Source organism: Gekko japonicus, unplaced genomic scaffold (assembly GCF_001447785.1).
Source record: "Gekko japonicus isolate JY-2015 unplaced genomic scaffold, Gekko_japonicus_V1.1 scaffold374, whole genome shotgun sequence".
Lineage (NCBI taxonomy): Eukaryota > Metazoa > Chordata > Lepidosauria > Squamata > Gekkonidae > Gekko > Gekko japonicus.
In genome coordinates, this window is record NW_015176463.1 from 595,397 (window position 1) to 615,204 (window position 19,808).

The following is a 19,808-nucleotide window of genomic DNA, read 5'->3' on the forward strand; positions in this document are numbered from 1 at the left end:
AGCCATGTAAAATCTGCCTGTGCCGTGGTGGATTTCATGCATCCCCAGTAGTAGTTGAAGGTTAATTTCACTTGAGGTACAGAAGAAAGACCTGATACTAGTATTGAACATGCATGGAAAATCCATGGCAAATGGTTGACGGTTTGTGTAAACTTGAATTACAGCAGTTGTTGGCTAAGTGGTCCGAGGAAGTCAGCACGGATTTGTCCCCAACAGGTCCTGCTAGATCAACCTCATTGTCTTCTTTGATCTAGTGATGAGCTTACTGGATCTAGGAAATGCTGTTGATGTTGTTTACCTGGATTTCAGTAAAGCTTTTGACAGTAGACTGGACTATAGAATAGTTAGATGGATAGGGAACTGGTTGGAGAACCACACTCAAAGAGTAGTTGTCAATGGCATTTCATCTGAATGAGGGAGGTGTCTAGTGGGGTGCCACAGGGCTCGGTTCTGGGCCCGGTACTTTCCAATATTTTTATAAATGAGGGTGTGGAGGGGCTACTTATTAAATTTTTAGATGACACCAAATTGGGAGGAGCAGCGAACACATTAGAAGATAGAGAGACAATTCAGTGAACACACTGGAAAAGTGGGCGGATGTGAACAAGATGCAATTTAACAAGGATATGTACCGAGTTCTACATCTGGGTAACAAAAATGAGAAACACGCATACTGGATGGGGTATACAGTTCTGGGTAGCAGTGTGTGTGAACAAGATCTTGGGGTACGAGTGGACCATAAATTAAATATGAGCAGCCAGTGTGATGCAGCGACAAAAAAGACTAATGTGATATTGGGGTGTATCAACAGAGGCATAACATTCAAATCGCAAGATGTCACAGTCCTGCTGTACACTGCATTGGTCAGGCCACACCTGGAGTATTCTGTGCAGTTCTGGAGGCCTCACTTCAAAAAGGGTGTGGACAGAATGGAGTGGGTGCAAAGGAGAGTGACAAGGATGATCAGGGGCCTGGAGACCAAACCCTATGAGGAAAGGCTGAAGGACTTGGGAATGTTCTGTCTGGAGAAGAGGAGGTTGAGGGGGGATATGATTGCTCTCTCTAAATATTTGAAGGGCTGTCACTTATAGGAAGGCAGGGAGCTGTTTCTGTTGGCAGCAGAGAATAGGACTTGCATAATGGGTTTAAACTAAGGGCAAAAAAGTACCAGCTGGATCTTAGGAAAAACGTTTTTACATTGAGAGTTGTTCAACAGTGGAATCAGCTACCTAGGGAGGTGGTGAGCTCCCCCTCACTGGCAGTCTTTAAGCCGCAGCTGGACAAACACTTGTCAGGGATTCTCTAGGTCGATTCTGTATTGAGCAGGGGGTTGGATTAGATGGCCTGTATGGTCCCTTCCAAAAAATGCCTCTTGATAGTTTGAGAGAAGAAAGATAAAGTAGGGTAAAAGACTGCAAATAAAGTAGAATTATGCCTGGAGAAATGAGTAAATGAATGCAACATAGGTGAAGTAAATTCCAAAGTAGTAAAAGCTGCAGAAATTGTGGGGGGTGAATGTTGCATTTCATATAATGTTCAATGCCTAGACTAGTAATTAGGGAGGACAGAGCTACTTCTAAAAATCCTATTTGTGCAGGAGATGGCAGAGTTGTCCTTGTGAGTTCTAAGCTGAAATGTCTTCTGCATTTCACTTGCTCCAAATTAGCCTTGTCATGGGGGTGCCATGGGGGTGGGAGTTCCCACCCTTCCTTCAAAGATGAACTGAACCGTATAAAAGGCAGGATTTGCCAGGAGGGTTCTGGCAAGCAGTCTATGCACCACACTTACTTGTGACTAGTCCCTGGAGGCAAGAGATTATCAGGCAGTGGCTCAATACTACAGATTCAGAAACATCAACTTTCTTACTTTCTGAACTTTTTGTACCAAGTGCAGTGTACATTTATCCACTTGGTGCAAGCTCTGTCAACACTTCACTAATGAAATAGTTTAGCCATCTGGCTGATTCTTTTTCAAATGCTATAATTAATGTGTCTGTATATTGGTTTTCTTCATTAAACTTGATAATATGATGACAGTATGTTTGCTCATTGTTCATTAGTCTCCCACGCAGCCTAAGTCTTAAAATACCACTGCTGACACACTACTCAGTTGTTTCAATAGATCCGAGGACTAACAATGGTTGTCTTGTTACCACCATGTGTGGTATATACATGGGTGTTATGTATGTGTCTCTCTGCCACTTCTTACACTTAGGAGCTGCTGACTTAGATTTTAACACCTGGCTGGACAGAAGCATGTCCAACTCTGAATTAAGAGCACCTTGTTGCAACAAAATCTATGATGAAGTGACAAAATATTAAGCATGTTGTAGATGGTGGAGAAGTTGAGATATAGTGAACAGAGATGGTTTATCAAGGAGAAGAGTATCCTATGCACATAAAATAGCATGAAATATTAGAATGACCAGAATGAAGTGCAAATACTCGAAACAACCAAGGCATTTGTGCAACATGTTCCACTCAAAAAGGAGGCAGAGGTAGAGCAAGAGATGAGAACAGCAGCTTGTATCAAGTTGTCAAGACAGGACTTCAGGCTGAAGATCTGGATCAGGAGCAGGGTTTGTGTTAAGTACGCGGGCCGCCACGAGGGGTCCGCGGCACAGGCAAGAGCTTGGATCCTAGAACAATGGAAACTTCGGATCCTGGATCCCCAAGCCCCAACCAATAGCCACTTTGGTGGGACATTCAAACCCTCCAATGGGAATGGGGGGTGCTGGGTGGATATGTTTATAGTTGGCCCTGTCGGGCCGTTAGAGTTAGTCTTTGTCTGTGTTACATACAATAAACATGTGCTAAAGCATGTTGTAGTCTGAGTCCTCCATGTGGCGAACCCAGTACTTTTCAGTTTGCATTACATCTCAGCAACCAGTAATCCAAAGGGCAGCTTTGGAACTGCACAACTGGGGGAGGGTTCAGAACTGACCTGTGGGACTTAACTGAGGCAGAGACCGAAGAAAACTCCAGGGATAGATAAAAGGAGCATGAAGAGGAAAACAGTCTCATGGAGTCTCTGCCAAGCAAGGCAAAATCAAGCAGAGTATGGGTACATAGCCAGACCACATAGACAAAGCAGAACTCAGAGTACAATTTAGGGGATGAATTTTGTTTCAAGTTTAGGACTCAGCTTTCAGCAAAGTACACATTTTCCTCATGCATGGGAAAAGGGAAGAGAAAGAGAATCCAGGTGAATTTAGAATGGTACTTCCTGATTGACAGATGGTAAGGCAGAGGAAATTACCATGTCCTGGGAAGATTTCCAAGTAAGTAAAGAAAGGGAAGTCTTGGGGTATAGAAGAGATGTGTTGGAAGTAGACAGAATCCTCAAAATACCCATCAGGTCTACTCATTGTGGCTTCCTCTTGGGAAAGTGTTCTTAGGGTGGCATTGTCAGGTATCTAACCAAAATGTGAAGTTCAGGAAGTCGCTCAGAAGCTATTACTTCCTACTCTTGCTCATGACTTATAACAAAATGCTGAGGGGGTATGGCCAAACATCCTGGAGTGGTCAATGCTTCCCTGAATGGTAGTGTCATGGCTAGGACACCTAAGGAGGGAATTATACAGTGATTATTGAAGGAAACCCTTTCTTGATCCTGGGAATTTGAATAACTGTAGTTGCTAACATCCCCTTTTCAATCAAAGTGTTCGAGTATATTATTACTGTTCCAGCAGTTTATTATTATGGTTATTTAGAACCATTTCAGTTACATTTTGGGCTTGGATTAAGAACAGGAACTATCTTTGCTCTGGTCATGTCAGGGGGAGTGTGTCTCTGGACCTCTTAGTGGCATTTGTTGCCATCAACCATGGATCCTTCTGGATAATGTTCTGGAAGAGATATTGGAGAACTCATATTTGTAATTCTGCTCCTACTTGGCTAGGGCTAGAGCTGGGAAATTTTCTTTAGCACTATAGCAGTTATGTAATGGTGTTCAGAATGTTCAGTTCTTTTCCCACATGCTGTTTAACAGCTACATGAAATTGTTGGAACAGGCCATATAGAGTTTTTCAGTGAAGTGTGATCATTAGGTATATGCAGGGGTCATTTCGCAGAAAAAGAGGTGCAGGAGCTCATTAGCATAACTCATTAGCATAACTTATTTTTGCTCCCTCTAAGCTATGGAATCTTGTGAGCAAAGATTCTACTTTGTGAGCTGCAGGCATTAAAGTTGTGAGCAAGTGATTTGGCTACTGCATAGATTAGTTTGCTCTGGAGCCATCCTTCCTGAGCTAAGGCAAAAATGTGTGAGCTGGGGGCTAAAAAACTGTGAGCTAGCTCACACTAACTCAACTGACTGGGAACATTGACCCCCTGACATCACCGGAAGTGTGCACCAGCCCCTCTGACAGGCAGAAGCACCTGGGATCCATTCCTTTCCCCCCTCTCCCTTCCCTTCACCTCCAAGCAGGGTGAAGGAAAAGGGGGAGGGGAAGGATCTCAGGCACCTCTGCCTGACAGAGGGGCTGGTGTGCTCGTGGCCAGCCTGGGTGGTCTCCAAAGCCCCCTCCCCACCCCGAAAGCAGTTCTTGCCAGTCTGCTAGCCTCTCCACCATCTGCCCCAAAAGCATACCCTGCCAGCCTGCCAGCCTCACTATAGACCCAGGCTGGCCGTGCCTGGGTGGATTATAGAATCATAGACTCATAGAGTTGGAAGGGACCTCCAGGGTCATCTAGTCCAACCTCCTGCACAGTGCTGGAAATTCACAAATACCTCCCCCCACACACACCCCAGTGACCCCTGTTCCATGCCCAGAAGATGACAAAAACTCTCCAGAATCACTGGCCTGGAGAAAAATTGCTTCCTGACCCCAAAGTGGTGATCAGCATTACCCTGGGCATGTAAGAAAGGACCGCGAGAACTAAGCACTGATACAACCCTTCCTGCTCTACCTCTCATGATTTGCCTAAGAGGAGAAGAAGAGAAGAGATTGGATTTATACCCCGCCCTTCACTACCCAGAGAAGTCTCAGAGCGGCTTACAAACTCCTTTCCCTTCCCCTCCCCACAACAGACACCCTGTGAGGTAGGTGGGGCTGAGAGAGCTCTTGACAGAAACTGTCCTTGAGAGAACAGCTCTGACAGAACTATTTCTGCAAGTGACAGAGCTATTTCTGCCTGACAGAGGGGCTGGCATGCTCGTGGCCAGCTATTGTCTTAGCTCAGGATTGCAAGTGGAGGAATGGGGAATCAAACCCGGTTCTCCCAGATTAGAGTCCGTGCACTTAACCACTACACCAAACGAAGTTCACACAATCAGCATTATGATCCTTTTAAAGTTGAGAGCGCAATATAAATGTAAAGGACTATTTGTAAGACTATCTGTAAGACACAAGACCAGGATGCATCTCACTTCTGGCAATCACTTGGAGACACCCTATCAATCAGCTTCCATTGCCCCCACACACCCCACACTGGAATAAGAGAGCAGGATGTACACTAAAATAATTTGGGGGGTGTGTGGAGAATTATTCCCTGTAATATACTACTGTAGCAATGTTATCAACACAGAGCAGCCACTTTTCTTCTTAAAACTCAGGGGGTTTTGCCTTTGGTGTATATATGCAGAACACAGGCCAATTTAATTGTCTATAAAAACAACAGTCATACAGGGAGTAAAGGGCTTTAAAGAAGATGAAGCTACCCCTTCTTATGGAAATTAATAGAACCTTAAATACAAAAAGGTAGATAAAACTACAAAACCGCAAGGACAGCAAGTGACGTGGGTTTTTCTCCTCTACCTTGTGATGCAGTAAAGTAAACGTGATGGTGAACAAAGATGGTTAAAAACATATTTTTATTCTCTGAAAATATATATCACAACTTCCTATTTAAAAAGTAACACTGGGAGATGTGCATAGGACTTAGCGATTGTGTGTATTCGGGGTGGGGGTGGGCTCGCTTTCTCGGTCACTGATAACTTCAGAAGGTTCAGGGAGCAATCCCAACCAAGTACATTAAGACTCATCTTATTCAGTGGCGTTACTCCCCTCGAAGCATACTTAGAATAGCAGCCTCAGTTTCCTAAAACCCCATTTTCCCTCCCTGGCAGTTCATGTAGCATAGAAAGAGAAAGGGGGTGTATGGACAGGGCATGCATAACAGCTTGGGGTGGGAGCCACCCTAAAGTTGTTGAAACGTCCTAGCAAAAAGGCCAGCAGGGAAAGGGGAGGGGACAGAAGCCCAGAGACGGGCAGAGTAAATAGTTTTTTAATCATTTAGTGCAACTTCCTGGGAAAGGAGAGAAGCCAGAGAGCGCAAGCACATCTCTCCATTCCCGCCGACTCACCAACGCTCGTGCCACCATCGAGCAGCTGCTCTTCTTCTGCCCCGCGATCTTCTATACGCCTCTTCCATTAGGACCCTCCGCAGATAAAGATGACAGCGTGGATGAATTAATGTCCACAAAGCTTCATCTTGTACGCGCCCTTGGGCTTGCTTCCCCGGAGGGCCCTCCAGCACTTCAATCTTTCGCCCCACTACAGCTGACAGCCACATCAAAAAATTGATGGGCCCCTAGTCCCTATGGGGCCCTTAGGCTTAAGCCTAGTCAGCCTTATGGATAATACAGCCCTGCTGGGCATGTGCAAGACTGAGTATATTTATACCGCAAAATGTATCCTAGGGATATGCTGAAATGTGGTGGCTAGTTTCACAACTGGGTTGATGGGATTACCCTATGGAACAATAGTGTGGTCTGGCATCTCCCAGGTGCCAGACAATGAAGGTAATGTTTCTTAATGTGTGGTAGGATGACCATTCATTAGATATGAAGAGTTAATGTTTCCCTTGATAGGTCTGGCAGAGGTATCAAAATGCAGATATTTTAGGCAAATATATGGAGACAGGAATGAGAGGATTATTCAGAAGGTGTTCCCTGATCAGGCTTCCCAAGTACTTACCGTGATTCATCGGGGAACACAGACGTCCTCACAGGATTATTCCTGCGGGGACAACAGACATGCCGCACCATGCCATCGCCAGGAAGTGACGTCAGGCGACACTCTGGCAATGGGGCTGGAAACTCAATGGTACTATTGAGTTTTCAGCCCCATTGCCAGAGCGTCACCCAGCGTCACTTCCTGGCAACGGCATGGTGCGTTACAGGGAGGAATGGTCCGGCCGGGGAGCATGTTTCCCCCCGCCGGATCCCGGTAAGTACTTGGGAACCCTACCTGACATACAAGTGAAACAGGATTTGGGGGCAGGATCCATGCAACATACTTCATTCATGACAATATCACAAACCAGAGGCTCTTTGTCTCTGCCTGCCTGTACATTGATTTGACAGACAAAAGACTGGCCATTTGGTCAGTAGAAGATGTCTGAGGCAGGGGCAGAGACTTGCTCATTCTAGTCCTTTTGGACTGAGCTGACAGGAGGGGGGGTGTTGCCTGCATGGAGGATGTTCTAGCAGCGCAGCTGGCCCTGTGTTCCCTCTTGGCCTGTGTTATGAAGCCAAGATGAGATTTTCCTAGTCTCCCAGCACAAGCCACTGTATTAAGCCAAGCCTGGGCTCCATGAAGGCACTGCTTTAGGAGGTTCGGAGGTCGTTTCGGGATGTCTCTCGGGAAAGACCATCCCAGGTGCAGGGCCCAAGAGGTCTGTTACACTGAAGATTACCTTAATGATCAATTAGGTTCATATGGTGAAGGAGGTCCTTAAAGTATGTTGGTCTCAAGCCGTATAAGGCTTTAAAAGTCAATAGCAGCATCTTGAGCCCAAAAGCTGATTGGGAACCAGACTAGGCGGAACAATACTGGTGTAGGTCATAGGGACCATATTAGCATTCTGTATCAGCTGTAGCTTCTAGATACCCTTCAAGGGCAACCCCCATGTTCAGTGCATTGCAGTAGTCTATCTAGAACTCTCTCAGAGAGTTGTGATAGAGAAGTAATATATAAATATTTTAATTATTAGTGGTGATTGTGTTTGGATATCAAAGCCAACACATGAGTCAGAATAGCAGAAAGAATTTGCTGTCCAAGATTAACACCCTAAATAAAACAGTCTCTAGATTAGACGTATAATATGCCATTTATTTCCCCAATTTTTCTCTAACCAAGTTTATATGGATGTTTCTCAGCTAGATTAGAATTGGATGTTGTATTGGGGATTCCCATCTACTTGTTATAGTGTCATCTGATTGTACTGGGAACAGTGTGACAGACTCACACATTTACTACATACACGGGCATTTTATGATCCTGACTGGCACTGCCACAGCCCCAGGCCCGTAAACTGGAAGCGTAGGTGTTGCTTGAGTCTGGCGATTTACCTTCCCTGCACTAAGTCTGCTGTTGCTGATTTTGAGCCTTCCTTTCCCTTCTGATGTGCCACTGTGAGGCACGACAAAGTGAGTTTTGGATGTTGAGTGTAATTAATTCTTTTCACATCACTAGTTACATGTAATATTACAGATTACATAAAGTAAAACTCCAATCAAGTTTGCTTCTGTAGTCTGCTAGTTGCCAAAAGTTTTATTGAGATATAATTTTGTTTTGAGTGATACTTTCTAAAGTTTCATGTGGAAACTAATTTTCTTGTGCTGTTGATATTGATCTGACAAGAATATTTGTTCAACCAAATATGACTACTCTGATAGGAAAGGACTTAAAAAAATAAAATGCACACAAAAATGCTGACTAAGATTAATGTTTTTCCATTTTAGTATTAAATATTATCTATGCATATTTATATTAAACTAGCATATTCAGTATGTACATTATGTTAACATAGTTAGCAATCTGTCACACTTGGCTGTTTCATACGTGTTTGGCTGAGGCCTCCTGCCAAATAAAGAAGGTTCTGCAATGTGGCCAAATGTTGACTGAAGTAAAAGAAAACCACATTGTTATACCTCTCCCATAAGCTGCTAAAGCTTTATTAGCTCCTCCAAAGGAAATGCTTGCCTATAAACTCGTTTAGGGTTTAGGCCTTGTTGCATAAGCTTGCCGTGGCTTGTAAATGTTTGGCTAGAACTCCATGCTCCATAAGCCAAATCCCTGCATAAGATCCCTAACATTTAGGAGGGACTGGTTCAGATTTGAGTCTTGGCCCTTTCAAGTTGTGCCAGGGGAGAAATGTTGTTTCTAATACAGTTATCAACCTAGAGCCTGGGCATATGGAAGATCCATTCTCCACAAACCCAATCCCAGCCAGCATCATTTAACTCATTATGGTAAGACCCTCAACCTAAGATTTCTGTCATAATATGAACACTAAGATGTTTAAATTTAGTGCTAAACTTAATGTTTGCCAACAGTTATCTGGAGGAAAATTACTGATTTGGAGGGTAGACTAGGGTTGCCAATCTCCAGGTAAGGGTTGGAGATCTGGAATTACAACTGCTTTCCAGATGACAGAGATCAGTTACTCTAGGAAAAAATGGCTGATTTGGAGGGTGGACTCTATGGCATTATACCCTGCCAAGGTCCCTCCTCTTTCTAAACCCCACCCTTCCTGGGCACCAAATCTCTACATATTTCCCAAGCAGCAGTTGGCAAGCCTAGGGTGGACTCTTTGGCATTATATCCCATTGAGGCCCCTCCTTTCCCAGACTCTGCCTTCCAAAGTCTCCACCCCCATATCTCCAGGAATTTCCCAACTCAGAGTTGCCAACATGTTGTGTCCGCTGACCGCCACCAAGGGCCAGCGAATACCTCAGAGCTTGACTCTGGAAGAACAATGGGGCCTAGGCTCCTGGTCCCTCCACTGGGAGACCAATGGGACCGTGGCCGGAGATTTAAACCCACCAACGGGACCTAGGGGTGTGTCCCCAGGTGTGTATATAGTTGGCTAGCCGGCCATTAGTCTTTGTGTTTGTTGTGTACCAGTAAACCATGCTGATCACTACATCAGTCTCAGTGGTTTCTACATGCGTCTAACTCTAACCCACTACACTTCACAGAATGAATGATTGCAAAGAAATGCTTAATGCCTACTTGAAATATGAAAAGCTATACAGAAAAGCTACACTAAAATATGAAATAGAACCCTGAAAAGGAAGGAAAGAAAGAAAAATAACAAATGTAAAGCATGTTTCAAGGTTGAGGTTAGAAGTGAATTCTGAATCCGAAAAAAAACCCTGAAGATTGCTATCAGCATATTTTGCATTAGCTTGAATTTCCAAGTAGCATAAGTTTACATCTTACTCTGCCGAATAGTGCCAACAAGTACACCAGAGAAAATCTAATTTCCTAATTGTCAACCAGTCACTATTACTTTCTCACCAGAAAGGCAAGCAATTATTTCTAAGAGGGGAGTATCAGGGGATCTGGCTGTGATTAGTTTTTATGAAATTGCAGGCAGCTCGACTACATGCTTGTGAGCTTTATGGAGTGCTCAGAACAGTCCAGGTTAATGTAACCTGTAGCAGTGAAAAGAAGCCATTATGGGTCAGTATGGAGTACCTATAAGAGAGTGTCTGAAGCATTCAGTAATAATGCATAAAACAGATTAGGTTTTACTGTTGTAAAAACAAGACAAAATTCAAATTTATCATTTTAATTAAATATATTGTACATTCTTGATCTGTAGAAGAAAATACTGCACTCAATCAGTTTTTACTTGTGTCTGGCCGACTTCAAATGACATAATGTCTGTAGGAATAAATACTCATAGAGGGTGAACAGCCTTGAGCATGCTGGTCCCTATGTACAACTGCTTGCTTGTAAGCACAGCCTCTGTGCATGGATGGAATGTATATGCATAGGCTTCCTCCTTGTGCACTAGGGAGCACTGCTTTGATCATGAGGAGGAAGCCTACTCATTGTACATGTGTGGACACCATGTCTATGAGCCAGTGATCATGTGTCAGTAGGGGATGGACAGTGCGTGTGTGCTGATTCCCCTTCTATGTGCTTGTCATGGATATAGCCAGAATGACAGGGGAGCAGTTGTTTTTTGTTGTTCAGTCGCACAGTCGAGTCTGACTCTATGCGACCCCATGGACCAGATCACGCCAGGCCTTCCTGTCTTCCGCCGTCCTCGGAAGTTGGCTCAATTTCATGTTCGTTGCATCTATGAAAAGATCATGGAGGATGCTTCTGCAGGTCAGAATCAGGACGGGTCTGGTCTCTTACTTAAATGTGTCAAATAGGGAGTCCAGAAACCCAGAATAGAACAAAGGAGTAACAGACTAATATGCTCTCTCTCTGTGTGTGTTTTTGAGTGAAGTGCCATCAAGTCACACCTGACTTATGGCAACCCCATAAGTGGCTTTCAGGCAAGTGAGTAAGCAGAGATGGTTTGCCTTTGCTTTCCTCTGTAGAGTATTCCTTGGTGGTTTCCCTTCCAAGTACCAACTCTGTTAAGCTTCTGAGATCTGACAAGATTGGTCTATACCATGCTGCCTTCCCTCCCAATATGGGATCTACTAGATTAAAATATTATAATTAATATCAATAGATATAATATGTCTTTGGTCCCAGAAGTGAGAAGCATCTGAAAGTTGCAAGAATGTCCAACTAAATTAATGGATATATAATTCAAAGATAAGTGTATTGGTTAGGGTGCAAAAAATAGTCATATATATGAGAAAATTATAATCACTATTTTTATGTTCTTGATTGTAGCTAACAGTAAGAATATGTTAACACAGAATTTATGTTTTTAGAAGACATGGTGTCTCAAGTTATAAGTACATTAGCCAAGAATGCCATATCAGGTGAGATGGCTAGCTATTGTTGGAAGATGATATTGAAAATATGTTTTGATTATGAGATCTTGTATTGATCATGAGGTCTTGCTTTTGGTAAGCAATAATTAATCTCAAGTAACTGCTCTCCTTTAATTATCAATGTACGATCAATGGATGGTATTATTATATTTGTTTAATTAATGTTAAATATGTAAATAGTGATATTTTAATAAAAAGATGAAACAGAAACAAGGATTCTTTAATAATATTTTTACTTGCGTCACACAGTGGCCAAAACCCAGGTGCCATCAGGATGTTCTCTACCACCATTGTTTTGTACTGCTATCCAGCAGAGTTTTTCTGGATTGCGAAGCACCTCTTATCCTAGGCTCCTGAAAATGTAGACCTGGAAAACATACAAGCCCACATTTCATTTTGAGGCAAGGTACTTGGCAGGTGGTGGTCTTGGAGGATACTGATGATCATCCCATTTCAATCTAGATTCAGTCCTTTTCAAGTGCTGAAAGATTTTTAAATTGCTCCAATCAGGCTCCAAAATGGTGGCAGTGCCTCTGAGTCAAACCCAGGGATGCTATCATGTCACTTTGTGCTGTCAGTCAGCTGGGTCTGTGGAAGTCCTTAACAGATGACTGGAGACAATAATGGGATGGGTGAAGGACTCTAAAGTGAAGCTCAGTCCAGACAAGATGGAGATGCTGTGGGTCAATAACAAAACAGCTTGAAGATTGAGGAATCATCTTGGCTTGGAAAGGATTGCACTCTGCCTGAAGGAGCAGGTTTATAGCTTGGGGGTGCTTCTAGATCCTGGCCTACAGGAGGCCAAGGTCTCCTCTGTGGCACATAGTGTCTTTTATCAGTTGTGGTTGAAACCCCAACTATGGCTGTTCCTCAGAAAGTGTGATCTGGCCACAGTGATCCAAGTTCTGATTACTGTAGAGCACGTTATGTGTGGCTGCCTTTGAAAATAGTCTGGAAACTTCAGCTCATCTAAAATACAGCAGCTAGGCTACTGTCAGGGGCAGGATACAGGGGTTTTGTCACCCTGCTGCTGCAAGTTCTGCACTGGCTGCCTGTTTGTTTCCAGGCATAATCCATAGGGCCGGTTCTCACCTTTAAAGTCCTAAATGGTTTGGGGCCAGGGTACTTGAAGGACAGCTTCCTTTCATATTGTCTAGCTCATCAGAAGATCTACCTCACAAGCCCAGTTCTCGGTGCCCCTGTCTTCAGAGGTAAGGCAAGTGGCAACCAGAGAAAGGGATTTTCAGCTCTGGCACCTTGCTTGTGGAATGACTTCCCCCCTGAGGCTCACCTGGTGCCTGTGTTGCTTTCTGTTAGATGCCAGGCTAAGATGTTTCTGTTCACTTAGGCTTTTAAATAAGGGTTTGATCTTTCAATACCATATTAGTGTGTTTTTTGGTCTGAAAGCTGTTGTATTGTCTGTTTTCTTGGTTGTTGAAAGCTGTTATTTAAAGCTGTTGTATTGTCTGTTTTCTTGGTTTATGATTTTATGCTGTGGCTGGAGTTTTTTTTTTTAAAGGAAATTGTAAGCCATCTTGGGCAGGTTTCCTGGAGAGATAGTATCAATTTGTTTTCTAAAACAACAAACAGAGATTGTATAAAGACCTGCTACCTGAGACTGGGAAGGCTGCTTACCACCTTGACCTGCAGGTTGCCAATTTTATCTCTCTGGGTTTGTTTGTTTTTGTTGATATACTATCTCCCCCCCCAATCTGAATTTTGTAACAAGTATGAGCAATGGATTATAGGATTCCAAATTATTATACTCCCATCTCACATTGTCTATGATTTTAGAAGTTTGTATATTGTATAATAGTATTGGTAAGCTTACCTTTGCCCCAATAACCTCATTGACACTAGGAGCATGTCTTTCTCTTAAAGATCATACTGTCCCAGATTCTTAGTTCAAGATGTAGAGTAAGGGTGATCTTCCAGGGTTGTGGCCATCAAATATGAGTGAGTGCTGATGCTACAGGATGCTCTGGGATCCTCCCTGACACTCTTGCAGACTGTGGTTTGACTGGGGCAGTGATCAGAGTGCTGGTCATCAGTTAGGAAGCTATTTCCATCTCCAGATTTTCTTTGTCACCTGACCTCACATTGTGCATTTATGTGACTTTGACCCTCTGTTTTCTTCGGTGCTCTCTTTTACGCTGACATTTGGAGGTGCTTGTATAGGGTTTTAAGAGCCTTGGAGAGCCCATTATTGTGAAAAATGAGAACCCCTGTAGGGGCTGTTATGAATGCACTATAACCAGGTACTTTGGAAAGGTCAGACATTGAAATCTCATTATACTGAAGAGCTGTTGGAGCCTTTATCTTTAATATTCTTTTGTGCAGATAATTCAGGCAAAATGTGTATCTAGTTCTCTGGTTGGAAGCAGAGTAAGAAGGTGGGAGATCAGGTTAAAGGGTGGAGCTGACGCACCCAGTCACACTGCTTTAATTGGCAACTTGTGGGCCAAGTGCTGCATTTGCTGAGGTGAGAGGATGGCAGGCAGGGAGGGAAACAGCAGTGCAAAGGATGGGGAACTCCCGACTATGCCCATCAGTTCTCCTTGTCCAGGTTCACTTCTGGTTTTGCAGCCCACTTGGTGAAAAAAATAAAAACTGCAGGGATAGTACTTGTAAATGAGAATTCATGAGTGGGGCAAAAATTAAATACCCACCTCAGTACAAGGTTATTTTTCTTTCTTTTTTTGTCCCCCGAAGGGGATTTTTATTGCATTTTCTATACACTACAAACTACAATGAAAAAGGAGGGAGGGCACATCTACATCTATGGAGAAAGGAAGGAAAACTACTACTAACTAAAAACCCAAGTATAGGAGATCATTACATCAGCTTATATAAGTGTTAGTCTAAAATGCTTACATTACATTGAACATAGTCGATTAAGCCAAATTATTTATCTTTTTAACCATTTTTAACTGTTTAAAGACAACCCCAAGAGCATAGTTTATATCACATGCTTTAAGGCACCATTCAGAGTCCTTCAACCTTCACTTTGCTTTATCTTTTCTTATCCTCAATTGGTATTCTCGTTTAGGGGCAGCCGCCCCCTTTTCTGAAGCAGAATCCTCGCCGGAAGACACAGATTCCAGTTCACTGCTAGATTTGCTGTCATCTTCTTCTTTAGCGTCCTCAGCTGGTTCTCCCAGTTGCAATCTCAGGAACTCACGTGCTTTGGAAACAGAGTCAATTTTTTTCTTTTTTGTCCTGCAGTTTGAAAATGATGCCTTCAGGGGTTAACCATCTGTAGGAAATGCTGTTTGTTTGTAAAAAAAGGATTAAGTCTTTATATTTCTTCCTCTTCTTCCTTATTTCAAATGGGATGTCTTTTAAAATCCTGATGGTGTTGCCTCCCATTTTCAGGGGTGTTCCTGTAGTTGCTTTCAGGATAGAATCCCTCACGTGTCTCTTCGAGAATCTAGCCACTATCTCACCAGGCAGATTATTTTTCTTGATGTAGATGGAATAGGCCCTATAGACCACATCCATTTCGCTTATAAGGTATTCTGCTTTTAAATCTGTAACTGGAGCTAACGCATCACTTAAAAGTTGCTTTATATTCTCGTCTTTTACTTCAGGGACCCTTTGGAACCGGAGGACCAGGTTAGCTTTCTCCATTTGCAGTTGTAAAAGTTGAGATTCATCCGAAGCTTGCTTCCTTTCCAGCATTTGCACCTTTTTCTTGACTTTTTTAGAGTTGGCATCTATTTCCTTTACTTAGCTGTTTGCTCTGTCTTTTTTGTAGTTTCAGACAGTTGGAGCTGCTGAGTTGCAAAGTTCTGATTTAGAGTTGTCAGCTGCTGATTGATGTTAGTCATCTGATCCAGTAGAGGGCGCAAAAAGTCTTCCAAAAGGTTAGAGAACTCAGTGGTCTCTTCCGGTCGTGGGCTCATGCTCCCCGGTCGTTTCACTTTTGGCTGTTTGTCTCTCTCCGCTTTTTTCCACGCCATTTTTATGGATTGTTTACTTTTGTCAAAACTTGCTAAAGTCTCTGAAATTCGGCCAATGCCTATCCGCACTCTGGTAAGGTTCTTAAAACAGATTTCAATGCTTTTAATTCCGTCCCCCCCCCTTGCTAAATCGCTTTTTAGTTCATGTGTATGGGAGGGGCCCCTCCCCCTCTCGCTTTTCTCACCGTTCTCAGGGGGGACTTTCTTTTTAAGTTGTCAGTGTTTCGCTTTCACTCGACTCACTGTTCGTTGTTGGTCATACAACCTCGCTCAAAATGCATTTTAAATGCTCGATCTCCGACGTTTGTCCCGGTCAGCGGCTCTAGTTCCATTTGGACGCATAGCGGCAGGACCGTCAGGGCGGGAGAGTGCCTCAATTCCCCAGCATTGCGCTAGTGAAGAGGCCACCCTTCAAAAGCCCCATGGCTAGGAGCCTTTCACAATGGCTCCGGGGGGGGGTAATGGACAATCGTCCCCCCTCCTAACCGCTAGCACGCAGATCACACCCCCGGGAGGTCCAGGAGGTGCGTCTGCCAGCGTGTTGCTATAAAACGGAAGTTCAAGGTTATTTTTTCTTGTATCTGTATTAACATTAGAACAGAAGCTTAGCTCTGGGAATTCTGTGTTGGCTTCCTAATGTCTTCTTCAGTTATAAGTTTACTTGATGGAAGGAACTTTGTTTTTTTAAACTTGTTATCAATTTAGACAGTGTCACTAATGGACACTACAATTTACACTATTTTGTGAGCTTAGAAGGCAGATTCCCGTCTCCAAGGAGTTTCCAATGTAGCAACATATTTCTCAAGGTGATGGACAAGTATGTTTGGAAGGAAGGTTTGTATTATGGATGGATACCCGAGCTGAAAATAAACAGGAAATTAATTATTCTGGATTGGCTTAGGGATATCTGAAATGCCCCCCCCCAAAAAAAATAGTCCACTCCCAGATTTGGGGAGTGACATAAAAAGTCTCCAGGAATTTGGGGAGTGTTCCAGGTACCAGGAGCCAAGACAGAGAGAGAGAGGACGCTGGTCCATCAAACAGCTGGTTGGCAGCATCTCCCTCTCTTTAAATTTTGAAGGACCATTATATTCTATGGGAAGATCTGGCTCCTAAAATCAGAAGCCAGGTCTACCCCCATAGAAAAAAATGGGCTTCAAAATTTAAAAGTACTAGAGATGCTGACCAACAGCTGGTTGGATAGACCTGGCTTGGGAGACTGATTTACCACCCATATGAAATAATATCTATGTCTATCCCTAGGAAATAATGGCCCCATTATGCCCATAGGATTTTAAATGCCAGGTCTTCCCATATAAAATAATGGCCCTTTACATTTTAAAGAGAGGGAGATACCACCAAACAGCTGTTCAGCATGACCAACTTCCTGTCCCTCCCCCCACCTCTTGCTGCCTCTGGGGGGGGGGAGAATGGAGGGAAATTGCTAAAAAGGTCTAAGATTTTCAGACCCTCTCCCTGCGCAAAAAAAAAAAAAACTTGGGAAAAGTTCCCCAGTGGTAAAGAGAGTCCCAAAAATTTGGTGTAATAAGCTTCTGGTTTTGGCGACTCGCTGACGGGAACATTTCATCGAGCTCCGATGAACATGACCTGGGATCGTAGTGGATGGGAGCGGTACCGGATTATTCTGGTCCCCCCCCCAGAGCCCTCGGAGGGGGCTCATAGCCTGGGGTGTGAGAGGTGCCACTCCCAAAGCGACAGCCAAGGGATTGAGGCTCCTTTTTGCCCCAACAGGTCCTGCCACTGCGAGACCAGCAATGGCGACTGAGACGCAAACCGGGGAAAGTGAACAGGAGATCTAGCATCTTAAATCTTTCTTTACCTTGTTGAAGCAAGCAGCCAATGAACCAAGCAGTCCATATGCCTTTAAAACAGACAAACATCTAAGCGGCAGCTTCCTCAAACTTAAAACTTAAACTTCCTCAAACTTAAAAGTGGAGGGAATCGAGCTGAGCTCACCCCAGGAGAAAAAAGAAGCAACTTTAAGAGGTAGAAGAGGGAAAGCTGCTTGGAAAGCATTATATAGTCCAAATAGAGTGCAGACTGATTAAAGAGCGAGATCTAACAAACTTACAGAGACTTTTTTGAACATTTTCCTAATGTAAACAATGTCACATCGGCCTGAAAAAATGGCGCCGAAAGTGAGATCTTCTTCAGGAACTGCTAGCTCAGCAGCATCTGCTTCCAAACCAGAAGCAACCATAGACTTTTCTAATATGCTAGCCACTGCATTGCACCCTCTACTGGACCAGATGACCCAGCTTAATAATAATTTTGGAACTCTCCAAAAACAGCTAAAAGAAGCTAATATAAAAACAGAAAAAACAGCAAAGTCTTTGATAGAAGTTGATGCTAAGACAAGAGCATTAAATCAGAGACTAGAGGCAGTTGAAAAAGAGAAAGACTCTGATAAACAACAGCTGCTACAACTACAAATGGAAAAATCATCATATATCCTGAGATTCCAAGGTATCCCAGAACAAAAAGGGGGAAACCTCAAAGAGATTTTAAGCGAAGCCCTGGCACCGGTAGTAGGCCTCAAAGCGGAATTTATACAAAGCGAGATGGATGTGGTCTATCGAACTTATCCAGACTTCATCAAGAAAAATAAACTACCCGACAAAATATTTGTGAAATTCTCCAAGAGGTCTACCAGAGATGTAATACTTAAAGCAACCAACGGGATTACTCTAAAAATCAAATGTGAAGAAACAAGAGTCTTAGAAGACATTCCATTTGAGATAAGAAAGAAGAGACAACAATATAAAAAATTGACAACTTTTCTACAGAAAAATTCCACTCCTTACAGATGGATCTTACCAGATCTTCTTCAAGGAGAAAAAAGAAAAAAATTGACTCCGTTGCAAAAGCCAAAGCATTTTTGGAGCAGCATCAAAAAACAGAGAAAGAGAAAGGAAATGTGGAGGACAACAATGCAGAGGAAGATAGCAGCGAAAATGGACCAGGAAGTAGTAGCAGTACATTGGGCAGATCCTCAGGAGAAGACTCTGAATCTGATATGGGAGCAACTGCCCCCAAACTTCTCACAGTCAGATAGGACTATGACAAAGATAAACGTACAGGGGAAAAGAAGAAATAGTGAACCAGTTCTGAAAGTTTAATACCATTAAGTCTAATGTACCAGAATACACCTATTTGGCTAATATTGTTTGTGCTGAATTATATTTGAAACAGTTAATCTCATCCTTCATCTTTAGAATGTTAAAGCTAAAGGAAACTTTAAAATAAGCTATTTGTATCGTATTAGATCCTTGTTTAGCTATATGTTTTAGTTAGTGTTTCCTTATCCCTTGCCCTAGTATGTAGTGAAAATGCAAGAAAAAAGTTAAAAAAAAATTGGTGTAATGAAAAGCATAGTAGCAGAAACAAAAAGGGAAAAAAACCTGAACCGTACAATAAACTCCAGAACCAAACAAAGGTTAGTGAAAAAGAGGGCCAATATTAAAACCTTTCCATAAAAAATAAAAAGAGGTACATGTATTTATTAATAATAACAAATTTTAAAACATATATAGGGGCCCATTTACAACCAATGTATATAAAACATAACAATATCAAGGGCTTAAAAAGTTGACCTTACGCGTTTCGGCCAAATAGGCCTTCCTCAGAGGTCATACATATGTGGCAAGATGGTTAATAATTATATTCACATAATCAGAAATATAAATGTATACAAAGTATAGATTCAATAAGGACCATAAAAGCCCAGTGATTATAAAATAAACTTATGGTCCAAAAATTTCCTTCTTTGATTGTGTTCCCACAGTATTCACAAGTAAAAAGCAGTAATGAAAAGCATGCCTTTTCCAAGTCCAGATCTGAAATTAATCCATTTTTTTTAATGTGCACACACTAATTTTGTATATTGCTGGGACTCCAGGGGATGCAGAGACTCTCTTCACATAGCACCTCTGTCTGTGAAAGTGACACCATCCAGTGAGCAAACTGGAGTTTTTGCGTTTGAAATATAGTCCTTGAACTTCCCATAGGGATGAATGGTTACCCTTCTAAATCTGCCTCTCCTCCTAGTGGCTTCATGGCTCCCTGAGAATCAAACCTGTCCCTGCCCCTGCCTGTATAGTCCCACTCCAGGTTGTGTTTCTTGATCAC